Raw genomic sequence first — 26,021 nt, forward strand, 5'->3', positions numbered from 1 at the left:
TTAAGTATTCTTCATTGTAAGAAAAGGCATTGATAAATGAGTAACTGCTTCACACAGATATTTAGCTTTGTCTGTGTAAAGGTTAATTGGTCATTCTTAAGATGGATAGTATTGGTTGGATCAATGTCTTGTAAAACAACCTTAAAAACTGAAGGATTAGTATACATTGTAAAAGTGGAGTATGTTAAATGCGTTGTGTTTATAGTATTAGAATATGTCCTGTTTTGTTCTTGTGATTAGTCGGGGGCGTGGTTTCAGTCAGGTGGTGGGGTCAGCACTGATGAGACACCTTGGGAGGAGGTGGGATGACCCATCAGCCTTAATCCATGGTATCTGTGACACAAACACACCAGACGGCCGGTGTCGGACTTTCAGGAGCTTCTGTACGGAATAAGATATCCACCCAGGGAAAATATGCACATTTTCCCTTAACTACACCAAAAAATTGACTGGCCTGTCGACCTATGGAGCTGCTACCAAGAGGGGTGTGGATGAGTCGCTAGTCGGAAGAAAACAGAGGCCTGGAGGGTGTGTCAACCATACTTCTCCCCCTTAAACGGGATCCAGAATCAGGTGTGCTTAATTTGTCCAACAGATGGTAAATTAACATTGTTACAGTAAAGAGAAAGTACCAAAATGACAAAAAGTAAATAGCATCAAGTGAAATACATAAAAACTCATGAATAAAAAAACTGAATCCAATATGTACACATTCAAAGTAAGAAAAATAAGTATTATTATATCAATATAGTATTATATATACTCATTTATTTTGATACAAACAGTGTTGGCCGCTCATCCCTTCAAACAGAAAACTCAGATTGCTTATAGTTAGGGGAAATAGGAAGGGTATATTTCAAGCTTGTTATGGAAATACATTATTTGGCTTTTTTTTTATCAACTAAAACGTGTTTAAAAATGTTTTCATCTTGATTTGACTAAATTAATTAGAAAAAGAGGCTTATTAATGCATGCATAGTATATATATATATATATATATATATAGAAAGAGAGTAAAATAAAAGACAAGTTTCATGTGTGGGCCATATTCCATTATACTTTCAGAATATGATGCAGGCCAATTAAGAGTGGACCACAGGCCACAGTTGGCCCCTGGGCCATAGTTAAGACACCCCTGAACTACACGTTCATTTGAACACGTAGGTAAAGGACACTTGATTGTGGGCTTCCCAGCCATTCAGTGGTTTCCTATAAGCCATGCAATGCTCCCTACGACTGGTATGGGCGCCATGTTGCAAATGAAGACAACTAGAGCAAAATTGTTGCATTTGAATGTTGCTGAAAGTCTCAAGGGACACAGATTGGTTCGAAATGTCAGTTGCGTCCTCTGTGGATCACCTAGAGTAACTGGAACTGTTTTGTAGAAGGTTACAATGTTGTTGCATAGATCATGTTCCGATACCTTGAGCACCCCAAACAAAACTCAATGTCACTTAAATTGCCTTGGGTTGGAGGCATAAATATCAGAGATAGAACGCAAGCACAAAAAAACTAAATGATCTGCATGGGTAGATTCACTGCCACTGAAGGTGAGTAATAACTCAAAGTAGACAGTGTACACATGCACCTTAAATTAGCAACTCACAACCAATGACATAAAGTCGGATTCAGTCACATTTGAGGGTACCATGAGTTATCAATGCATCATACCCACTGGGAGTTGTACGGTTATAGACTCTGAGATACTACAGAAAAGTCTATGGTACATATAAGCCGACATAAAGCTGCGTGTTTGATTTCTTTGTTGTCGTCATTTTGAGTAATCTTTGAGTTGTTATACTTACCTTTCCTGCATATGTTGCATTTGATTAAATTGTAATACCTCTGCACCCTGAATCTTCTCTCAAAGAGAACCGCCAGGTGTTCCACAGATAGCGTGATTTGTCATCTGGTATGTTCCGTTGCTGTGTAGGCCGCTATATTATAAGAAAAGTCCCAGAGTTTCCACTGCAGGCGCTTGTGTCACGCTCATCACGTTTGACAGCTGTTCAAACTTCACCGCATCTGCTTATTTGGAGGAAAAAGTCTGCTGCTATCATTAGCACACACAACATTGCCATATTGCCCCTTCTTGCATCTGTTCTCAGAAGTAAACTGTAACTGATGGTATTATCTAAAGCCGTGATTCAATAATCTGGCTAATCCTTTGGGACTTCTTAGAACTGGGTAGTGTAGGACTGAACACTTGCTGTGCTCTTGGAAAAGTACAGAGCCTTAGAGTCAAGAGTTGAAATCATGGTGTGCAGGATAAAACTATATTTTGGGATTAGCTTCATTTCATTCGGAGAATTAATGAACGTACTTTGTGATGAAAACGTTTGTGCTTGCATAGCCAACAGATGATGAACACAATGTCAGAACTATGAATGATTAAATATATCTTCTGATTGTTCCCATTGAGCGCCAACAGCAGTGTTGCAATGCGACAGTGATTTAAAATGCATGCTTGTTTAGGAGTACTTATTGGAAGGGTCCATTATATTTGTGGGACTATGTTTAGACTGGAGAAACGTTAAGGTCATAAGAAGCTTTGGGGTTGGGGAAAAAAACACACACCACCTCCTACCCTCAATCCCTTATTCCTTCACACTTTCCTGCAAACCCTGCCATTTCAGAGATTTATAAATAGTATTAAGCCTGTTCTTGGCTCTCTTGTCGTTATGGGCCGCTCAGTTTGAGTGGCGGTTGTCACAGACAATTTCAATCATACTTTTGTAGAAAAAGGCTGTACCGAGCAGAAGAAAATTCTCTTTGAGGAGGTAACGTCATAGTTGGAAGAAAATTGAGCACACCAAATGATGTATTTTGCCGAGTCATTTTAAAGGCAACAATATTCCGATGTTACCAAAGGTGTTCGAAGCTTTCAGGCAAACACTATGACTTCAGGAAAATGACTCACTCAACACAGGATTACACATTGATAACCTGCAGAATATTCTAACCTAGTTTATATTTCTTTAAAACTGCATTTGCAGGTGGACCTTTCCAATTTAAACGTTTCCTATACTTTATAAACCAACTTATGACATGCACACATCATTGGCTGCACGTCAGTCAAAAATCCTTCCTACAGTTCATTGCATATTCAGGAAGTGTAGGTGGTATCAAGCCTGACTCGCATATCAATAAAACATAGTGTAAATATACCCATCATGCGCCTAATTGCCGAGGAGGTTAAACAAATGCCAAACAAAGATGTAATGTATATTTCAGTGCTGGGTTGAGACTGGATGGAAATGCTGACAGCCATCCGGGGAATATCAGCAAAAGATGGCAAATCCCTTTTAGACTCAGAACTGAAAAGAAAATAACTGATGTAATTGGCAGAAAATGTCTCTGGTCTGAAGGCTTGTGTTTTGCAGATTTTTTTCATTTGTTCTGTAAGGGGAGTAACATTTACACACATACTTCTAAAAAGTAAGCAATAGCCCTCACTCCGGGAAGATTGCATTGCACTCCTTTGTTGAAGCTCTTTGCCCTCAGGTCCACCAGAGGCCTTGAGATATACCATAAACAAGACACCTACTCCGCACCAATGATTTTCAACTGCCTGCTAGCTCACAATATTTAACAAAGCTTACATTATCAATCATCTCACACTTATGTAAATGCTATATGTCACGTTAGTTTAAAAGATCTGACATGATCACACCGGAGACATTTTAAGCGGCAAGCTGCGGCCTTTTCCTGTAATTTTTTTTTAATGAGTTTGAAGTAGAGCATGCTGGTTCTGCGCCACAGGCCCCTTGCGCTTACCTGCTTCCGGCAGTTTTGAGGAAGCGCCTGGCATTCTCCGAGCTGAAAATGATCCAACTCTTGATGCGCCCCACGTTACTGTCATTATTTACCCTTCTTGTCAAATTGTAAGAAAACAGAGGAGGACTTTGGTTGGTAAGCAGGAAAAACAACAGAATAAGCTTGATGCTTCACCTCCAGAGGAGAATAAAAAAGCTGTATCAAGCTTGTTATCGCCCTGACAGATTTCTCAGTTGTTTTCTTTTACTATTGTGCCATCCGCAATTTTTCTCCACTTCATTAAGATTTATTGCCATTTTCTACCAGATGCCCGCGAACTTCCCTCATCCTGATAACCCGACACATTTTCCTGCTCTCCTCAGTCTCATTTCCAAATCAATCTTTTTCCCTGCTCAGTTTCTATATTGTCTAGTCAGCCCATCTACCCCTTTGATGATATCCCACCAGCCTGAACTACAGCCTGATCCGTAGATCCTGATGAATCTCTGCCTAACCCCTGTTGTTAAATGTACCTGCTTTGACCCATACCTTTCTTTTGATTCAAGTAAACAATAACTTTTTTCTTGACCAGTCTGACTGTGAGCTGTGCTTTAATGTTTAAATGTGTTACTATTTCTCAGCCATTGCAATCATAGCTGTAATGAAATGGCTATAAGGTAGTGTGTTCTTCTGTTACAGTAAATTAAACATGCTTATCTCATGACATGACTGCCATGCCTTCCCTTTTGATACAGCAACTATGCAGTTTCAAATAATAGTCCATATGAACAACTCAAAATCTGAGGTTTTTAGATCATGGATGCTTCATTAAAAAAAAAGATAGCAAAAGCAGGCTTCTTATGGCCAGCCAGTGTCAGATGCACTGTCACTTTGAGCTAACTAATAAATGCTAGGGGCCTTAGTTAGTTAAAATGTCAGCTTTCAGCTGGCCTGTTTAAAATGAGAAGACTGAAACAGTGTCAAAGATGCACTTAAATGGTGCCATTCCAGAAATAAAACCAAGAAAACCACATGGCTTCATTGGACTTTACCACTTAACCCAGTCTCACCCAAACCAATGTAGATCCTCATGCTGAAATCTAATCAACCCAGTATCTAGGCAAAAAAGACAATATCTTTTAGCCAATCGGATGCCTTTGTCATAGTAGGATAAACTATTGTGAAGATTAAATAACGTTGGAAATAATGTTCCAATGGCAAAACCTCAGAACAATTTGCAGTCGTGGTTACATGCTATCACACCAATACTAATGCTAACAATCCCTATGCTAAAGGAACACAATTGTTTACTTAATACAGGGCAGAAAAAAACTGATTTCTAAAAAAACATTTCATTGTGACATTATCTTGTACTGATACTTACAACTAAAAACACAGTGTATATGCTGGACCTGAATTGTATATTTGTGTGGTGTAACTTCTGAGTTACAACATCATTGTTGTCCATGCACTGAGAATGAGTGGTATCGATGAGGTGCCTGCAGAGCAGCTGGTTTCCTGAGGCTGAGTCCTCAACTCATCCTCAGTCCTCCACCATAAGAAATTGTTTTTTGTTTTTTCTTCTGTAGTATTAAGGAACTACATCTATTTATAAAGAGAATATTGTTGTGAACACAATCAATTGCATTACACAAAGTGGATTTAAGTGAAATGTAAAGTGTTAATTGGCTTTGTAACAACTGGAAAACTAATATTTTTTGCATCTCTTCCCTGAGGTATTCAGTTTTCTCTTTTTCTTTTTTTATGCACCACATAATGGAGCATGTTTTGATAGCACAGCTAGTGTTTTGGCCTTTACGACACAGATCTCCACATTCATCTGAAGTTAGACACCCCTCAAAGCTATGAAGCTCAACCAACTGCTGAATAGTGAAATAAATGGTGATAAACATCTATTTTTATGAAATTCATACTTAAAATGTGTGAAATTTGAATTCAGCAATGATAACGGGAAATGTAATTGCTTTTCATGTGGTTTTTCTTGAACAGGATTCTGTCAGCTCTTGAGATTTTTAGACTTTTTTTATTATGTTGAATAGCACTAGAAGTATTTGCAGCCATCTTTACCCAGGTCTTCTTCCAACTGTGTCAAAACAACAACACCACGAAAATACTAAAAATACATTGACAAGGGCAGTCTGCCTACACAGCCTTCGGTCAAAAAAAAGAACAAAAGAAGAATAAAAAGAGAGAAAGAAAAAAAAACTCTTCCCACAAACCCCTTGGAGTCTGACCCCTCCCTTCCATTTGAATCACTTGCTCCTTGTTAAAAGGACCCGGCCCTGGACGGAGCGGGGGTGGTGATACCCGTAATGAAGATGAATATTCAGCTGCTTTAGAAAGGCTCCTGGAAGGCTGCCCGGCCTGCACTCGCTGTTCCAGTCAAATTGGCGGCACAGCAGCGGAGGGAGAGGCGCTACACATTGGGCTGAAGTGGGGAAGTTGGGTGGAGGGAGCCAGTGGGGATGATTTGGGTGGCAGACAGGCAGGGCATGCCTGTGTGCTTCTCTGGCAGATGAGACAGCGATGCATAATCTTTGTTTGCATACACACATGTGTACGTAAGCATGTAGACACAAGCACAGTGCGGAATCAGTGGAGATAAGCTGGAAGCTATGACCGTTCTAAAGTATAGAGGCTTAACATGGCTAGTTTTTTTTTACACACTATTTGCTCGTAAAAATACTTAATTGATCTAATGTTTTTTTCATTAAAAAAGTTCACACTGGACACTTTTACCATGCAGCAAAATGCGTCCTCTTTTTCTTTCTCAGTGTGATTTTCGATCAGCCAATCGAGTTTGCAAAACGAATAAATGGGCCTATATTTATGAGAATTTTAAAAGAGCAATACTGACGCTCCATAAAATGGAATTTTATAACTCTTCTCAACCTTGAAGGAATTAAAAACATTTGCATGAGAGTATTCTGCATTTTCAGGTTTATTCCTTTTGCTCCCAATGTGTACAGGCATTAAGTTAGAAAAAATAAGCAGTCATTTCCATGTCTGGCACATTGTGTTGACCCTCTAAACAACCCTTTTATGATTATTCACACACACACAAATATTGTTCTATCTGAATACATGATTTGGATTAATTAAGAAGAAAGTGATGCATTGCTAAAGTGTGTATACTGTCACATTTGTGGGGGTGGAAACACAGAAGAAAAGGACACATTTTGACTTTTTAACTCTTTTAAGAACAAAATGGAACAGGTGTCTCAATCTTATTTATGTATTCAAATGTATTTAATAGGGACTTTGTATATTAATGTTTTACATCACTCTTAACAAATAATAATGTAAAATTACAAGTAGGTACAATCAGTAAATCCCACATCATACATGCTCATGTTACAGGAAATGCCAATAAAACAAATAAAACTAAATCTCTAAAAGTAAAATGTATGATGTACATTTATTTTATTGGTAAGTTATTCCATTACTGTGATTTTTCATCTGTTACCTTAAAGGCAACACTGTACAGGGAGGCTGCTGTACTAGAATTATTCTATGCTAAGATGATGATAATGATGTAGAATTATGTTTACTGTCTATACTTACTGGTGAGGACATTATGCTCGGGGGCAGTGAGGGAGAGAGGATCATAGGTTCAGGATTGACTGACAGTTTTGTCAGTATCACAACCAACACACTCTTGTTCCTTGTCAATATTTCTTAAACCTATGATCAATGTTTTTTCATACTCTCATACATATGGGGGGAATAATGATGACATTTCAACTATATTTTTCCCAAGCGTACACCTATAGAATCTATAGAATAAGGTGGAGAAGGTTCAAATAAGAAATAAATAATAATGATAGAGAGTGTAGCCATGCAAATACATTGTGATTATTAAACAGGAGTTATGATTCTGCAGGCTGCATGTAAGCAAACACACAGAATGTATACAGCTTGGATGTGTATTAATAATATTGTCTAATATATAAGCAGTGCTATGTTAGCAAATCATGATGCAAAGAAAAAAAGCAGACATCAGGAAGTGCAAAAGCAAATGTAAAGTACGAAACAAAACGATAGAACTGCAGCGGCCCCAACTCTTGGCCCAGAAAACTGCTTCAAAGGCTGTGGTGCAAAAATAACAAGTTATGGCATTCAAAAGGTTAATATTCTCTGTTTTATTCCATTTCTATGTTCCAATTAATCCTTTCTAATGCATATGTTGCTCACCTTTATTAGTTCCAGTGATTTGTGTGCCCTTATGGTACTGTACCCCTTAGATGGCAAAAAAAAATGAAGATAATCCTATACAGTTAAACTACATGAGTCAAATTAAAGTCAATAATCTGTGCAAGCCAGCATCTTAAAAATACTAAAACACCACTGTATGCATTGCAATGTACTGTACATGTTATATAATGTAGAAAATGTTCCTATTGATATTTTAACGTTTAATGCATTGCATTTTTGTTAATTTTCTCATTCATAAATGCAGCAACTGTGATGAAACACAATTTCCCCAGTGTTAATAAAATATTCAGATTTGTATTAATACAAACAATGCAAATGATTTCTATGTGTATGCAATATAAACAATAAAGAAAAAAAATCTGATTCTAAAAATAAGGCTTTTTACACTTCAGTGACACTTGTTTCTAAATGGATGTTGATGATTCCACGATCAAAAGCTCAGCATTTTGCCATGAGCTGAGTTTGGGGGAACCTTTGGCCCTGACTGCGAGCCCCCCACCCCTGTTGCCAAGTGGAGAGGGGAGATGGAGAGAGCCGGCGGCCATTAGCGATGTTGGCTATTGGAAGTGAAAAGAGAAGAAATGTGGGGCAGCTTTGCCACCCGTTTGAAGTAGGGACAGCTTGTTTGTGAAGTGGAGGCCGAGTGCCGGGCTTTCATGTCCTGCTCTCATGTGACCTGGGGAGACCTCAACTTCATAAACCATATTGACTATATCGCCTGGGAAAAAAAATACAGTGACACAATCCATTCCAGCACTTATGGGGCTCGGGAGCCTGAAGCTTTATGAAGTGAGATGAATGAGTGGGAGCGTGGGGAGTTTGAAGGCCAGCCCTCGACATGACTCACAAACATTACTATGTCCTCAAGTATTGACTCATTACCTGAATGATAAGTGGGACGCTTAAGAGTGAAGACGTGATTGATACATTTCCGGCTGCATCTGTTCACGATTCTTCTAACAATGCCGTCACACTCCTGCTCGCTCCCGATTGTGTGGTTTAAACATGAATTAAAAGTGAAACCATGAAATTGCGAGTCCTCCCCGCCACCTTCTCTAAAGTCCAAATCTTATGCTCTTAACGGGAGTTTTTTGACACAAGTGCTGATCTAGCTCTTGGGGATGAGGGCTTGAGAGACTTAGACGTTTTTTTGTCCTCTCTGCATTTCTTGGGAGGGAATTGGCAGATTATTTGGTCAACCTCGATCAGTTCCACCACAGCTTAGGGGGATACATGCTCGCTGACTAATATTGCCCGAAAATCCATCAAAGTCAGAGGGCTTGTCCCCTTCTTGAAAACGTGTGTGTTCCAATCAAACTCTCAGCGAGTCAAAGGCATCACAAACAGGAGCTATACGCCGCCTGCAACTCACGCTGACAGATCCCGATGAAAATGAATGATGCTGTCTCCGAGCAGTAAAGTACCTACTGTAAAGTCAAATGAGATAAAAAAAAAACCCGAAATAATAAAGTTAAGATGGTTCGCACCCAAGAGTTCTGATGTACAGTAGAACACCAAAAATGTTTGGTTGTTATACATATGATATGCCGCCGTGTATCACGCAACTGTGGGTTCAGTTCTAGAAAGGTGATTGCAGTTAGCTTATTCACTAAGCCAGGGGATCCATGAATAAGTAGGATTTACTCTAAAATGAAAGAGGTTAAAGCTTAAACATAAGGAGCAGTTTGCTGGCACATTGGGTGACATGCTCGAAACACACATTTTTCTTCATTTTTTTTTTCCTTAGGTGTCTTATGGTTACATTTGAAGACAAAAACTGTAATAGCTGCTCTTCATAACAAAAATAAGTGTATTTAAAAAGCCAGACGTCACAAAAAGACATGAGGCCAACTTCAGCTTAATAGTAAAAATACATTTTAATTATCAAGTGCTCAAAGATGCTTTACAGAGGTAAGAAAAAACAAGATAACCTAAAAAATCTAAAGATAAATGATATTATGCCATCACCATACATAAAATATAACATAAACAAACTTTAGATAGAATGTTATAATTATTTTTTTGAATAAACAATAATTTTGAATTTTTGGTGAAAATAATTGGTTTGCCTTTCTTTTTTCCCGAATATTTTTTACTTTTCTAAAGTAATTATAATATTTCCCCGATTCTAAATAGTTTTTGATTTGTTGTTTTCTTCAATGTTCTGACCCGTCAGTAATGCCTAGTGCTAATTGGACTTACATTTTAAATGTCACTACCAATTAAACAAAAAAAAAAGGTATTTGTAAATTATTGTTGTTTATTGGTCAAGAACTCAATTTGTAAAAGCATTTCAATTCACTCTTTAAAGGGGCCCTATTAAGCTTGTTTAGGGTTTTCCCTTTCCTGTAGTTTGTTATATAGGTTTTGTGCATGGAAATGGTCTGCAAAGGCTGAAAATCTCTGTTTTCTCCGAAACATTACCCCCCTTCCAGTTCACGGGAATTTTAGGTCTGACATGTTTTTCTTTTGGGTACATTTTAATGAGAAGGGTATTTTGTGTTGTTTATTCAGAAATAAATGTAAGTGAGAACCAGAAAAGATGAGTCAAGGTAAAATCCACATTATCGCAGACCTTTGCGTTCCTGGCCCTCAGATAGACATTAACTATTCTCTTCTTACCTCCAGCTGTTACAAATGTCAGTGCTCTGCTCAGCAGGCCGCACAACACACAAACCACACACGCTTTGCACACGATTTCCCATTCCTTCTGGTCCTCAGCTACAGCACGTGACAGAGAAACAGTTATTCGGCACAGGTCCCACGGGTTAGCTGTCTGCTCGTTTGTTAATGACAAGCATTTGGGGTAGCCATCGATTTCCTGGGGCACTAATTAAGAGTAGACTCATTAAAGTGTTTGCAATACATCCTGTGTTAACTTTGCAGGTTGTTGTCTTTTTCCCCTTTCTATTCATTCCACTTTGATCGTTATTTGTCTTTTCTCTCGTTGAGGCAAGTGCTCCAACGTCTTACGGGGAGATGGATCACAAAGAATACGAGGATCCATCAGATGGCTATACTATACAGAAATAGAGTTAAGTAAAATGTGTAGGCAGATGCATAAAATGGATATTAGGTATTTAATGTGTTTTAATCTTGACCAGGTGTTCTACATCTTCCCCTTAGGCTGTATTTGTGCTTTCAGTTAGGTATAATATCAGTAAATAGAGCTCATATTGTCAGTTTCACCGTAGATAATCATACACCTGAGGGGCTGCACAGTTATTATAAGGAAGAGGTATAGGTATCAACTCTGATTCCAACTAAACTGACTTATACTGGGAGGTATCTGAGCAGACATTCACATCCATTTAGGGGAGCAATCTGTATTAAAAGCCCAGTACTTCTTATTTCGAGCAGCTCTATTAATCTGTCAAACTGTCCTCCCTGTGTGTGTTTACATCTGGTGCCAGTTCAGATATCTGTTCCTGATACCTTTTGCTGCCTGACCACAGCTCACCAGGTAATAGTGTTCTAGTATGATCTGCAAAGGGTTAGTCCGCCAACCTCACCCCTTCACTTCGGATTCTGGCAATGCATGTTCGGTTCGATAGTTTTTGCTTTTATCCTGTAAGGTTTTTCAGATATTCATCCACCTCTGAAATGTCTGCTGTTACCCTAATAAAATAGAGGTGAAAGCAATTCCGTTTGTTGCTCAAATCTTTGAGAGATGACATTTGAAAAACTCAACAGGAGTGTGCCTTTCCAGAAACAATCTCCCCAGTTACTCGGCATAATACACAGACCTCCCTTGCTTTAAATGTGTTATTATTGTACCGCTTTATTATCTCACACATATTTGGTAGTGCAAAGGTTTTCTATGCCTCCGCGTCGGCGGCAGTCGTGACAAGATGAGTTCAGGTTATCTGTTTCGTCCCATACTTGTGAATGCGATAATTAATGAACACTTGGACGGTAATTCTTACATTTTGTACAAATGTTTACTTGGACTGACTAGACGTTGGTGTTTGAACGTGCAAGTGAACTTACATCTGTCCTATTCTTGTTAAAGCAATATTTCAGCAAAACAATATTGCATTATATACTGTATTTGTGCCCAATGTACATCTAGACTCAAAGATGAACCAATTAGAATTTGGTGGTCAAAGGAGAAGGTCACTGTAACCACACAAAGTACAAACTTGGCCATACACATAAGGATTGTTATCCTAACTATGACAGATTTATCTAAATGTCATGTAAAGTTTTGGAAAGATATGGATAAACTGCTACTTGATTGGTTGGTGGAATACTGACTTGACATTGTAGTTTATGAACTTCTAGAAGGATATACATATCAAGAAAAAATACAGGGCCTTTATTACAAATACAGAGTTGAAAGGGAGAGAAACACAGGATTACATAACCGAATCACTCGACATTCCATCAAGTACACAGTAGAACCTGCACACTTGACAGAACAGCTTGGGTGTCAGAATACAAGTAACAGGATTACGTAATCATGATATAATAAAGGTTACAGTATTCCCTTACAGTTATAAAAAAACATGAGTAATCAGATTACTGGTTAATTTTTTAAGTGAAGGAGTTCAAGTATCTCAGGGTCTTGTTCTCGAGTGAGGGAACAATGGATTGTGAGATGGGCCGGAGAATCAGAGCAGCACGAGCCGTACTGCAGTCACTTTACCGCACCGTTGTGACAAAAAGACAGCTGAGCCAGAAGGCAAAGCTCTCTGTATACCGGGCCATTTTTGTTCCTACCCTCAACTATGGTTCATGAAGGATGGGTCATGACCGAAAGAACGAGATCGCGGATACAAGCGGCTGAAATGGGATTTCTCCGCAGGGTGGCTGGCATCTCCCTTAGGGATAAGGTGAGAAGTTCAGTCATCCGGGAGGGACTCGGAGTAGAACCGCTGCTCCTTCGCGTTGAAAGGAGCCAGTTGAGATGGTTCGGGCACCTAGTGAGGATGCCACCTGGGCGCCTCCCTAGGGAGGTGTTCCAGGCACGTCCAACTGGGAAGAGACCGAGGGGTAGACCTAGGACCAGGTGGAGGGATTATATCTCTTTGCTGGCCTGGGAGCGCCTTGGAATCCCCCAGTCAGAGCTGGTTTGGGGCTCTCTGCTCGAGCTGTTACCTCCGCGACCCTGACGGAAAAGCGGGAGAAGTTGGATGGATGGATGGATGTGCTTGCTTTTCTATTCATGTATTAAACTTAAACCACACAGGGCTAGCATATACATAATTAAAGATGACACATTTTTCAAACTAAATATCTTAGTTGTTTATTTTCTAAGGTTACATTGTTGTCTGTTGTACATAAAACACTTAAGTAAAAAATAGACTTATTGATATTGTCTTGAATGTATTGGCATTGCATTGGATATTCAGGTTATCCAAAAGTAACAGAGTAATCAGGTTACAGTGCTTTCATAGTGTGATACTAAGATTAGATCACTGATTATATTTTATAACATGTAAGTAGTTATTGTATTGGAACATGTTTTAAAAGAAAGTCCCCGAACCCTGTTGGTGCAGACTGTGTCCTTATCCCTATCTGGCGACCCAATAATGCTTATTTCCTTCAGAATCTTGTTTATACTCCATCAACTCATAACAAGATAGATCAAACAGCCAAACAAAAATAATCATTGTTAATGGCACAGCACCTTTTTCACAGTCCACATAATAAACTGTCGACTCCGTTGGCACTTCTTCGAATACAACATTTGTCCCAATATAATGGCAGCCACTCTCCTCCTGCAATCGTGCTCTGCTAGTGGGCAGCACTTGGAAAATGTGTGGAATGAACAGCCTGCAACAATATAAAGTGTTAGCAGTCAACTCAACAGAAAGCTAATGAACCATAGCAAACAGCTTGTGGGGTGTAGCAAGAAAGAGCAGTTGCATCAAAAGCCCTTCATCGGCTTGAGCATGCTTAAGTGAATAAACTATATCCTTAGGCTGCTGGAAAATAGACATAATCCATTTACATGTATGCAACTCAAAGTGAGAAAAAGTAGCAGACAGTGTTGAACTAAAGAATAGACGTCATACATAACAAAGATTCCTCTCAAATGGCTGTGGGAATCAATTACATTGGCTTCTATATGGTGACTTTCATGTTTTGGGGTAATGTATGTTGTACAGTATTGAGAGAAAGAACCTTGGACAAAGAGTTGACTATTGCTTACTGTTGTAAAATTAAGATTAAACTAACACATAGAAATCCTTCATTTAAAGTTACACTGAAATGTTACACAAAGGCATGGTCAGGGAAATCTCTCCAAACAGATTTTGCATTCATACACAATCTGTAGGCAATGGGAAAATATTTGCGGTATCCAAAGCACCAAAGGTGTTTTAATCCATTAGAGAAAATAGTGCAAGGCAAATGCACTCCTTACACCTGTTGCAGTATAATTTTTAAAAACAAATATGTTTTTGAAAATCGCAGGCCCTTTTTAAAATGAACCAAATGTTCACCTCAATAGGAATGGGTTTAAGCCTGAGTGCCCCATATGGGAGGGAATCTAAAGTACCTTAGACCTTTTACCTTTTTTGTTGTCTGTGAGAAAAATATAGAATAAAACCATACATTCAAAAGTGCTCAATAAACGTAATTGCAGGGAAACAAGCTGAATCAAATGCAAATACATCAAGGTTCTTATTCATGTGCTGCCTTCTCCTCCATTGTAGCATTCAGACCTTGCTATTAATTAAAATTCATGTCCTATGACTCTTCACTCTGAAAAGTATCCCAAGTCATCCGCCCTAGCGTTGTGATCCTCAGCTAGTTCTCCTCGCTGCAAATCCTGCCCCTGTTTCCGATGCAGGTGTTGGTCTCTCCTTGTGAATGGCAGCATGAATGCTAATAGGCCGTTGTAATAGGGTCTTTGAAGTATGCAATACACTGTTGCAGAATCATAATGTGAAAATCCCTCTTTGAATCGGTAGACGCGGCCCTGCTTGACATACTTGGGCCTCCTCTCTCTCCAACCCCTGTCTTTTTCATTGTACTGCCCCACCCCCCCAAAACCCACCCCCCACCTCACTCCCAAAGGCACCCACCTCTCCATCTCCCCTACATCTTTTGATAATCACTTCTGGCAGGAAGACTTGCCTTGTTCGGATAGGTCTTAGATGACAAGCAAGGTTTCCAAATACCAACACGTGGGATGAAGCGATCCGTGGGAAAAAAGTGAGGCTGTGGACCCAACAGGGAGGGGGCTGGATTATCGGTTTAGGAGTGAAATAGAGGGGGTTTAGGGGTTGGGGGCTAGAACAGGGATGGGGTTGGTCGGAGAGAGGGTAGCTAAGGTGCAGCACAATGGTAATACTCGTTTAAGATTTTTTTTGTTTTTTTTATGACGCCATCATCATTTCCATGCATAGTAGATTGAGACAACCTTTCATCCGTTAACTTCAAGTAGTTTAGTCTCATTTTCTTGAATTCAAATATAGAACAGCCACTGGGTATTTGGACGAGTGACGATATTGAAAGCACATTGAAATTTTCACTTTTCATGTATGACCATGGATAGCTTTAACAGGCCGATTGAAGGCTATCAGAGATAATGTACGACCTCTGTGATTTTACACTCCGAACCCGAAAGAGCTTTGCTCATTTAGATGAACTGAAACCCGAAGCAGGAAAACATCGAGCTACTTGAAAAAATGTCTCTGATTTGGTCAACACCACTTCAAGTTTCATCTCTAAACATAATTAATGTAATTAGTGTACTCTTGAAGTGTTTTATAAGCATTGTGTTTCTTTCACTACCAATCAAAGGAACATTTTATAGGAAATAAATATTATTCCATTTCATCTAAAGCTTTATGATAAAGCCAATTAAAAGGTGCCCTTGATCATAACCCGACATTTGTTTTTCTTCGAGCAACAGATGTTGGGATGCACAGGACATTAACACGTTCCATGTTTACGTAACAAATGTACATAAGGTCAATCACACATATTGGTTTAAAAAAAATGTATTTTCTGTTATAAGCAACATATGGAAACGTATAATTCTCAATTTAAGCCAGTAGTTAATCAAGCCTTCGTTACATCATAACTTACTCAGTGTGTCGTGCAATAATTCAATTTGTCTGAGGGGAAATACTGTAATATTCCTGATTATCCAACTTAATTCCTTATTTGAGCCGCTCTAACTTAATGCTCTAACTTAAAACCCGAAGGATTTGCAAGAGGAGAAACCAATAGTTGGTTCAGGCATGATTGTAAAAAGAAATACAGATTGGAAGTAGACAATTTTCTGCACAATTACAAAGAAGGATATATTTTTCAATAAAAACTTTAACATGAAATAACTGATTTATTTTTGTCATTTTGTGGCTGGTCCAAGAAGTGATACATAACAATTAAACAGTTTGTTCGTACCTTAAGTTGTTATGTTAGCAAACAGTTGCGTATCTTAGCATACAGCAAATTGCAACAATAACAACTCTGAACCCGATGACAGAGTGGTGCCCTGATGACGAGTTTTTGTAGGCCGACTATGAAGTAAGCAACAGAATCAGAATACCTTTATTCCGAATGTACATTTGTTACAGCAAATAAAGAGCCACATACAGTGTAATATCAATCAAGAAGCTTGAATACAAATATTGAAGATAAAACTAGAAATCGCAAGGGGTCCCCAGACAAAGGGCAATTGGATTTTTCCATTACAGCTCTGTGGCAAACACATCCATAATACTTAACATGCTTATTTCAGTAGGGTAATCACCAGCACTTAAAACCACTTTGTGATTTTTATTTTAAGTGTAAATGCAATTGGCAGAAATATATAGCTAATGCTATGCTATAAGAGAACTATCACAGTCGCATGACCACGCATGACCACCGCTGATCTAAAGGCAGACTTGTGCCAGTGGCATGAGTTTTTAGATGCTTGCTAGCAACCACTGTTTCAATGACACATGGATGCTTCGTGGAGTATTTATTGCTTCTAACTACAAACACGTTCATAAAACCATTGATGAGGGAACTAAAAGTGGTAAAATACTAAGTCTGTCCTGGGTTTTAGGTTCATTACTGCACCACTCTACAGGTCTAAGGACTATTTAGATACAAAATATTAGTTTTTTCGTTTAGATGAACGATGACGTATAACCGGGCCAAAACTTCCTCTTCTCTGCATTAGTCATTGTTTATAGTAGTTAGTAGTAGTCCGGTTAGGAACTTGACAGATCATTGTAAGTAGTAAGAAAGTAGTAAGAAACCAAAGCCTTCTAAAATGTGACTTGTCATCTCTTCTCAGACTCCAAAAAACAGAAAAGCCACCGATAACAACATTTTGCTGAAAATGCTAAAATTACAACAAACATTTTTCACTCACATGCAGTCTTGTGATCCATTGTCGAGATGTTATTTATGTTACAGCGATTTTAATACGTCAACGGTGTTACTCTTGTTGAAAAATATGTATTCAAACTTTAAAATATTGCTATAAACTGTTTTCTGAACTTTACAAAATGTTCTTGTCCTAACTTTTTGTTCGGAATCAACTTGAGGTGTACCAAGAAGAAGGTGCTCCACCAAAAAAGTTAAACATGCTTATAATCTGGCAGAGACTAGTGTCATATGCAATGAAACTCATTCTTAATGACTGAGGAGTGAAGACCACTGAATAACACTGAACTACAGAGTCTACAAACTTGCCAGTTCTTTTCCCAGTGAACCAATTTGATTAATAGAGTATTGAAGATAATGCATGTATGTTCCAAGTCAATAAAAGGGCAGATAATTTGTGCAATACAATTTTCTGTAACTGGATCTTTATTCTCTTAACTGATTTTCTTGAATAGGGTATATCCTTAATTTGTTTTATATCTAAAATTGATTTAATTGTTTCCATTTTTCTATAAAATTAAGAGCCTAGTGAAACTTCTAAACACAATGAGCTTGGTATGTAATGCAAGGAAATGTGCAATTAGTCGATAAAAGGTGAAAACACTTCATATCCCCCTCTATCCTGGAAACAATTACTCTGGACTTAGTGAATATTGATACAAAATGTCACGAGTGATTCATTCGTTGCACATTCTCCCATCCTCTATTGTCTACATCTACTTAAGTTTGTTAAATTGTACTTTCCCAAGAACTGTGTTTTTGACAAGCTCTCAGTAAAAAGGGCTCTCTGTGCTGTTTACGTGTAGGTGGATAACAGCAGTGCAAGAGTTTCTGCAATCAAGAAAAAAAAGGAGAGTAGACTGCAAAAATCAAAGCTGCAATGTACCATTTTTATTAACAATATTAAAAAATATGTACACATGATATCGATTTCAGGTTGGATTATTCCTTTAAATATCAGTGTGTGGTTGATTTGAATATTTGCAATCCTTCCCATCTCAACTCTACTATTTCTCCATCCATCTCTGCTGTCGCTTCATCACGTATGCCACTGTCAATCACCCAGTCATGCTTATAAAGCAGCTGAGTTATGAAGAGCTTTTATTTGCCAGGAGCGCCAATTGAACTTGACCTGTGATAAAGCCTTGACAGAGAACGTGTTAATGATGAAGCCAGGCTGACTGATGTGCAGTCATACAGGAGTCAGGAGGGGAAGTTGTGAGAGGTTGACCTTTGTGGACTGAATGCATCACGGGCTTCCATTTCTCCGCTCGCTTGTTGGACCCATGGATGGTATCAAGAGAACTGGATGCAACGTTGGAGGCGGGACCTTGTTCATTGCTATAAAAGTTCAGAGGTGCACAAAGCCTAAAAATTGCTTCATTGTAGTCATGGAAATACCGGGATGCATGCAACGATTTGGCATCATAGAGCATGCATACTAGCGTTTTCCTTTAGCCCCGCCTCTCATTTGCCACGTCTGGCGTGTTTCGGCTCTGGCAAGTAATTGGAGAAGGGATCTGGATTTAATTTATTCACTAAACGCTGATTTACAGATGTCTACTTTTCCAATGTGAGTCAATGGGAAAAAGCATTTGTATAACCAATTACGTCACAGACTGACACGAGAGTTGTAGTAACACAGTTTGGCCACTAAGTACATTTGGTGAAATGTCTGGCGCACTTCCTGGTTGGTTGACCTTAGCCCATAGAGCATGAGCACTGGCGTTATTGTTGTAAGCCCCGTCTCCATGTTGTGACGTCGCAACAAGGGGCTTTTAACATGTTTGTACTGTAAAGTTGATTTACTTTAAAATATAAATCATACATGGATGTTGAAACCTCTCTTTCACAATGTAAGTCAATGGAAACAAGTCTATGGGGGGCTAAATGACGTCAAGGACTGACATAGAAGTTGTAATATCACCGCTCTGCCATTACAATAATTTGTTTCAACGCCCGGCTCACGCCCTGAGGGCTTGGTTGGACGCCGGAATATTCATCATTATAATAATTACATCCTGTTGGCAGTAGTGTTTCTTTTGCGTCTCTTCTACTTCACCGATTCCCCTTCCTGAATGCTTTTGTGACTCATTCTCCTCTCTGCATCACTCATCTACTCTCTTTTCAAGCTCCCCTATTCGTTCTTTTATCTTTCCGAACAGGTGATTCAACCCAGTCTGTCTCTGCTTGGCTCTCCTCGCTATCTCTCAGTCGCTCTCATTACAAAAGGTGATCACCCATTGAGCTCATCAACCCTGAGTGAACTCCTTTCACCCCCTGACTGATGAGACTGAGAACGGGGCTGTCGCTGAGCTGACAGCTTCTTCTGAGGAGAAACATATTAATGGCTCTGCTTCAGACTAAAATGCTAGGCGCAGGACACTCCCGTCCCACTCACACTGCAGATACGGCGACGCTCTCCGCTGGTATTTCTTAAATGCCAACGTCAGTCACGAATAGGTCAGGACAACAAGCACTTAAATAAGGCTTTGTCACTGATTAATGAGAGGACTGCGAAAGCCTCCGTGCAGATAAAACAATGAGTGTTTTGTAAATAGTCATGGGTGCTTTTCTCTCTCCGTTCTGTCCTTCCTCCACTTGAGAGAATCATCGGATTCAGAAAACTGACAGCCACTCTGGGGATGGCAGAAACACATGTTCCCAGCCGCAGGACCGGGGGAAATCCAATCAGATCCCAGCGAGCCTGCAGTGGCTCAATTTGCTAAGCCAACAGGCCTTTTACCAGTATTGTTGTAATGGTATTAACAGGTTGGATCCCAGCCAAGGAGCACTATAGCAGTAACATGCTGATGTTATTGACTACTTATCCATAAAAATGCATCCCTTCTCACTGCATTATACTCAAGTGTGGCACAAATCGACTAATCTGAGAAGATTAAAGTCACTTAGAGGAGATTGGAGTTCACCCATGGTTGTATTAAAATGCACAAATCTAATCAGAGACAATGTGTAAATTGTTTGGCTAAAAGGCAAAGATGTTACATGGTGTAAAAAGGGTTAAATAGGTCTTGGCTATCAATCAGCATTTGTTCCTAAAATAAAATGAAACCAAATAACCACATCTGATTTGTGAGTTTAATGATGCATTGTAGGAATATAAAATGTATGTGAATGGAGTTTGTAACAACACATTAAGAAATAACACCACTAACACAGAAAATGTAATAGATATTGTTTTTGTTATACCAAAATAAAGACACCACATTAGGTATTACCTAGAAAATGTAATAAATGTTCATATCATTATGTTATAAAAATACATTTTGTAATAAATAGTAAAACATTTAACAAATATTAAAAGTATTATGTAATAATAGACATTTCCTCAACTGTTTTGTTGTGTTAATACATAATGCAGTAAGGTGGAACATTTTATAATACATGCATTATGTAATAACTAAACTAAATCGATGTCTAAATTCATATAAAAAGTTATAATCAATAATTATATACAATTAGTACTGTATCAACTGCCACCATATACCTTAACTTTCCCGATGTCTTCGGACAAAGACATCCACTTTAAAAGGTTATAACTAAAAGCAAGTATTATTACATTTTCATTCAAAAAAAATCCAACTCCCTCATTTCAGAATAACCAATAGAAAATGTAATCATTTTATACAAAATGCTGAGATACACATTTAATTATAAATGTGTAAATATTAAATAATGGAATAAAATATGTATTTTTGTATTAGAATAGGCAGTGTTACTACAGAGTGTGTTGTTACTACAGAATGGGTTGTCAAACAGCATCTTGGAGTTTTGGAGAAAAAGTTAGAGTAAGCATCAGCAAATACAGAACAGTTTGTGTGATCAATCAGTGGGTTAGTAGTGGCGTTCCCTCGGCACAGACCTGGCTCTCACACTCTGCACAGATGTCTTAGAGTTTCCGCCGTGTTCATTTTTTTCTTCTTCCAAAGTAATTAACTTGTGGAAATGATTTACCCTTGAATGGTTGTCAGATCAATTTCTCATTGGAGGTCTCTGTAAACCTGTCATGGCACCAGTAGCCTGTCAGATCCTAGCCACTGGGCACATCACGTCCCACATGAGTGCTTCTCGAGTGTAACACTACACAGAGAGCCTTTAAACAAAGAGCAGACTCCTGCAGGTTTAAGTGACCGTTTTACAAATGACAGGAAATAACGTTTGTGGAAGTCCATTAACGAAGTATTCAAACGTAAGCACTTTTACAGTGCAATAAATACATTTTAAAACACAATCTCTTTTAGAAGAATGTAGTTTCTTTTGACTTCCAATCAATATTTTACCAGATCCCTTAAAACTGATAGTGGAATCATGTTTTTCAAAAGTAACTGCATCTGTTCTTACATACATCAATTGGCAATAAGTATGGTTCTTCAGCCCAATAAGAATGATGCCTATAATGTAAAATGATAACGTCCCAAAGGTGTTCACCATAGCCAATAGAGCGACATTAACCTGTATCAGCTACCTACCACGTTTGGGAGGGTTACTTAAAAATACCTTCCATTAGAATTACTAAACTTAACAGAAAAAGTAAGGAAATGTGTGTTTGGTATGTTATTTGTTTGATGTAACAATGCTTCTTAGCAATACATCTTATATCGTTGGAAAGCCCGTTTTCTTACCTTTCAAATGGTGCCACATATGTGAGGAACATCCATTTGTGGGATGAGCAGCAGAGCTGAGTATGTTGGTTGCGCCCATGACAAATCTTTTCTTCCAGTGCCAAACTGCAGCCAATCACCAGTCTCGTACGGCCGCCAGGACGAATGCATTGACTGCCCTTCACCATCAGGCCCACTTGCACTGGAACCTCAACAAGTGGAGGAACATTATCTTCAGTGATGAGTCCAGATTCTGCCTATGGCACTTAGATCACAGGGTCATAGTGTGGAGAAGACGCAGAGAACACTTTGCCGATTGCTGCACTGAAAGAGTAGGAGTGGAGAGAGGGAATGGCCTGCAGTCCTGACCTCGACCCAATTGAACACTTGTGGGATCAGCTTGGGCGTGCTGTCCATGCCAGAGTGACTAACACAACCACGTTGGCTGACTTGGGACAATCGCTGGTTGAAAAGTGGGATGCCACATCAGTGTGTGACCAGGCTGGGGACCAGCATGAGGAGGAGTGCTACTGAGGCTGCTTGTTAAAGGTCCCCTATTATGCTACTTTTCAGGTCCATGTATGTATTTTGTTGCTCCACTATGACATGTTTTCATGCTTTAATGTTTAAAAATTGCTTTATTTTCCTCACACTGCCTGTGCATAAATTCACTCTTTTCACTCCATCTGAAAACGCTCTGAAGAGCCCATGCCCCCACCCTTGCAAAAGCACACTCTGCTCTGATTGGTTAGCTGGCGACTCTGCTGTGATTGGTCAACCGCTTAGAGATTTGTCAAATGTCCCGCCCCTGAATAAAGCTGAAAAAATGGCATCGGTTGTTGTGCCGTACCAGTTCATTACAAATAGATAATGATGGATTATCAGCAATCATTTCAAAGTGACACAGAGACATCGGATTAACCTTCAGCAGCGTTTGTATGACCTTGAACACAACTTTTGATCACAAACAGCAAAGAATGTTTATAGCTTTGGCTGTAAAGTGAAGCACTTTTCTTGCTCTTTATTGGCTGCTAGTTCAGTGAGTTTTGGTTGTACAGTGATGAGACTTATGCCAAAGGAATCCGTGGAATCTCAGGCTGCATATGATATGTGGTTTGTGTGGAATGTTGTTTATTTAGTTGGTATGAGTCAAGGATCACACCGAATGTATGTGACTGCATTTAATCCACATAACAGGCAACTGGCACATTACAGGAAACAGAAAACATACAACCCGGCCATCGAGCATCCTGATTGGCCCCCCACAACACAGTACGTGACTCGCATCAAACAAACATAATCATTAACCAAATGATCTACATCCCTTTCTTTTAGTTAATAGTACCATAAAACGCAATACCACTAGTGGGTACAACACAATATGTTACTTCACTCTCGTAGCTCAATACTGATTCTTAGAAGTTTGAGTCACACAGCTAGTAAGATTAAACGAACACCTGAGCCTTTCACTTTAACATATAAAGCCAACTAATCACTGTGAGTGTTGAAAGTCCATCAAATAACATATTGCACCATTTCTGAACGCACCCGACAGTGGCAATGAACATTTACACAAAGAACAAATAGTGTTTTGTTTTTCACATGTATTTGGGATTTGGTCTGCAGATGCGACCAGAACGTATGGTGTATTGTGTTTTGTAATTATCAACGGGTGTATGTGCTGGGGAGAGGATGGGTGTTGTGGTTGCATGGTGTTTGGTGTTGATACTTGTGGTGGGCTAGAACTGTCCACAGCAGGCAGGCTGGCGTCAGGAAGGTCTGGGTCATCTAGGAGCTGCAGTGGTGGTGGCTCTGCAACAGGAAGAATGTGACGGCGATTTCTCCTGTAGGTTTTCCCTTCAGCCTGGACAACGCAGGACCGTTTTGTCGTAGCCTTTCACTGTCTGCAAACGAACCACTTGTCCCTCCGTCAGCGGCTGAAGTGGGTGGCTTTGACTTGTCGTAGTGCGATTGAGAGTGAGGCGTTTGTTGAGGAGGTGGGCTGCGCATCCCTTGGTGTTCCGTGTGGAAGGCTCCAACATTTTAGTGCTCACTGGAATGGCCACCCGGGTTTGTCGAGACATGAGCCGCTCGGCTGGAGAGCCTAGTGTTGGGTCACGGGGTATGTTTCTGAGGTTCTGGAGATTGAGAAACACATCAGACCCATTCCTGTGCAATTTCTCCATGAGCTGCTTGGCACTGCGAACTGCTTGTTCCGTGAGTTTGACTGGGGAAACTCAGGGCTGCTTGTGGTATGAGTAAAATCCCATTGCTTGGAAAATCCGTGATGTGCCGACTGGTGTATCGCCCAGCATTATTAGTGAGAAGGGTGTGCGGTGTACAATGCACTGAACAGTGTCTTTTCAATTTGTAGATAACCGCAGACGAGGTCAAATCTCGGAGTTGGTCAATTTCGAAGCCAGAATATGAATCCATGAGAACTTGATAATGTTTGCCATGCCACTCCAGAATCTACCTGGGTGGCCTTTGTGCACAGTTTTTGTGTACTCTTTGTGCAGGGACTGAGGGATTACTGCTTTGTGGCCTTTCATGATGACTCTGTCCTCCATCGTTAGTTCATCCCTGTATGGGAAGAAGCGGCTGAGAGCTGGCTGGAGCTGGTTTTCTCTGGTGGGCTATCCCCGCCGAATGACCGTGGCAAGGGTTTGTAGCGTCTCATCCTCCGCTGTGTGTTTCCGGAGTTCCTCCAAGCGGGCTGAGGAGATGTAGCTCACACTCATGAATTCATAGTCACTGTTGCCAACAGGGCTTTGTGGTGCTGGCGAGCTGGGACCTCTGGATAAGGTGTCTGCCAGATACATGTACATGCCCTTTTTGTAGACCAGGCTGATGTCGTAGCCCTGCAGACGAAGCAGCATCCTCTCGAGATTTGCAGGAGCAACCTGGATGGGCTTTTTCATGATGGTCACTAATGGCTTGTGGTCAGTTTCCACAATTGTGGGCTTTCTGTAGACATAGTCTCTGAATTTTGTGCAGGCAAACACGACAGCCAGAAGCTCTTTTTGTATTTGAGCATATCGCGTCTCAGTGTCCGTGAGAGCACTCGACGCAAAAGCTACTGGCCTGCCATTTTGTAGACATGCTGCACCAAGTCCATAACCTGACGCATCATAAGTCAGTGTTACTGGCACCTTGACATTGTAATACGCCAGCACTGGTGGGCTGTACAGGCTTAACTTGAGGCGGTCAAAAGCCTCCTGGTGCTGTTGGAACCAGCACCATGCAGTCTCTTTTTGGGTGAGTTTCCTCAGGGGAGCTGCAATGTCGCTGAGATTTGGGATGTACTTGCCAAGGTAATTGATCATGCCCAAAAAACGCTGTAGTGAAGTCACATCCGTGGGGACTGGCATGTCCTTGATCGCTGCAGTCCTACACGGGTCCACTTTTAGGCCTTCATTGGTGAAGATGTGGCCTACATATGCTACCTGGTCCAGACAAAATTTGCACTTGTCTGGGTTTAACCTGAGATTGACTACCGTGTTCTTTCAAGTACTTTTTTCTCAAGTTAGCATCGTGTTCATCGACAATGACTGAGCAGGGGTAACCCGCAAACAGTTGCTCCATGGAGCGCTGAAACACTTCGCTCGCTGAATTTATGCCAAAGGGCATCCTCGGAAATCTGTAGCGCCCGAATGGAGTGCTGAATGTGGTCAACAATGACGACTTTTTGTCAAGGAGGATCTGCCAGAAAGAATTATTTGCATCTGAGACCGAGAACACTTTCGCCCCGGACATTTGCGCTGCCACCTCTTCAACGCTGCATTATCGGGTGGTGGGGTCTTTTCACTGCTGTGTTAAGGTATTTTGGGTTGATGCATAGTCTGATTTCTTGTTAGTCCTTCTTGTGTGCTGCTACCATCGATGACACCCAGTTGGTTGGTTCAGTGACTGGTGTTAAGACACCTATGCTTTGCATGCGTTCCAGTTTGGATTTGACTCTGTCTTGCATCGCGACAGGGATACGGTGGGCTGGGCGAACCACAGGCTGAATGCTGGGATCCAGGGTCATACAGTATGTCACTGGAAGTTCACCTAACTCGTTGCTGA

The 26,021-nt window shown here is 40.0% G+C and overlaps 1 pseudogene; it reads left to right on the plus strand.

The window, feature by feature from the left end:
- The window catches only part of LOC134863087 (piggyBac transposable element-derived protein 4-like), a 32,468-nt pseudogene extending 9,981 nt beyond the window's left edge, over window positions 1-22,487 (plus strand).
- The last annotated feature ends 3,534 nt before the right edge of the window (window positions 22,488-26,021 follow it).

Source organism: Eleginops maclovinus, chromosome 4, assembly GCF_036324505.1.
Source record: "Eleginops maclovinus isolate JMC-PN-2008 ecotype Puerto Natales chromosome 4, JC_Emac_rtc_rv5, whole genome shotgun sequence".
In the NCBI taxonomy this organism is placed as follows: Eukaryota; Metazoa; Chordata; class Actinopteri; order Perciformes; family Eleginopidae; genus Eleginops; species Eleginops maclovinus.